We start from the raw sequence: 1718 nt of genomic DNA, 5'->3' as shown, positions 1-1718 counted from the left end.
AAGACAAAAATGGCAATAAAGGAAAAACTGTCTGTAAAATGACAACAAAGAGCGAAAAATGATCACAGAAGCTGTCAAACTGGCTGTAGAGTGGCCAAACAAAGACATCAAGTGACACAAAATCACACAAATTGTCACAAAATGAAATGAAAAAAATACTTTATTTATCCCAGAAGGGAAATTCAATGGTGAATAATAATAACAATAATAAAATGGTGAATGGTCTGCACTTCCATAGCGCTCTTCTACCTTAGCAGCACTCAAACCGCTTTACAGTGTGTTTCCCATTCACCCATTCACACACATTCATACACCAATGGTTACAGAGCTGCCATGCAAGGTGCTGCCTGCCATTGGGAGCAGCTTTGGGTTCAGTGTCTTGCCCAAGGACACTTCAACTGTGGAGAGGCGGGAGATTGAACCACCAACCTTATGATCGGAGGACAACAGCTCCACCACCTGAGCCACAGCCGCCCAATCTGACTGTAAAAGGACACAAAATGACAATAAAGTGACAAAAAATAACCACAAAACATCAAAAAAATTACAGTGACCAGAAAATAACACAAAGCAGTAACAAATGACTACATAGCAAGGCTACATGACCACAGAATACAGCAGAATGACAACAAAATTACACAAAATAACACAAGATAACACAAAATGACCATAAAACTTCAACAAACTTACACCAGCTGACCACAAAACAACACAAACATCACAAAATGACCACAAAATAACAATGACCTCAAGTGACCACAGAATGACCACAAAATTTTCACAAAACAACATTAAAAAAAAAGACAACTATTGTCAAAAAATGACAACAAAGAGGGAAGAAAAAAGGCTCAAATTGACCGTAAGGAGACAGGAAATTACTTAAAATGATAATAAATGATACCAAATCGCACAATTTGACAACATAAGTAAACAAAGTAACACAAGAAATACTAAATGACCACGAAATTACTGTATCATACACAGAAACCTCCACAAAATGACACACTGAGCTCGTATTTTTACATCTGGACGACGTGGTTCTGAAATTTCTCACTGGACTTGAAAAATCAGATTTTGTGTTTAGCTCAGCACGTTTGGTTCTGCTGTCTGTAGATGGTACTGACATGGACATGGACTTTATTAACGAGGTCTTCTTCATGTCGTATCTTTATCTTCACACACAGACAGGTCTGGTCGGGACCAATCTGCAAACGGATCATCTGGAGGCTAAATACAGCGAACATCTCCAGTAACCCGGATCACCTTCTTTCTATCCTGTGAGACTTTTGATGTTTGTGAATTTAGATCAGCCAGTGTAGCTCAATGTGATCTAGATCTGCCAACATCATATCAATGTATTGATGTTATATTTCAGCACCAGGTGTTCTGTTACCACACGGTTTGTAGCCTTCATGTCAGAATAACGTACGCACTGTGTTGGTCTCCTGTCTCTCTTTCCTTCGTACTAACAGGTTTTAGTCGTGATCAGTGAGCGATCACAGCTCCAGCGGCTCCGACTGCACTCACGTAGTTTCCTTCATGGAGCCCGACAGCATCTGACCTTTAGAATGAGAAGGCTCTAATTTCCAGACCTTTTTGTCAAGACTGAAATGAAGAGTCCAGCAGAACTCTCAGGGGTCCTGAAAAGCCTCGCCTACCAAACATCTGTCTCAGAAACGCTACTATCACCAGTTAATCAGGTGCTCCAGTTCAACTAG

This window comes from Stegastes partitus, unplaced genomic scaffold (genome assembly GCF_000690725.1).
Source record: "Stegastes partitus isolate 25-593 unplaced genomic scaffold, Stegastes_partitus-1.0.2 Scaffold490, whole genome shotgun sequence".
In the NCBI taxonomy this organism is placed as follows: Eukaryota; Metazoa; Chordata; class Actinopteri; family Pomacentridae; genus Stegastes; species Stegastes partitus.
This window is presented reverse-complemented; position numbering follows the sequence as displayed.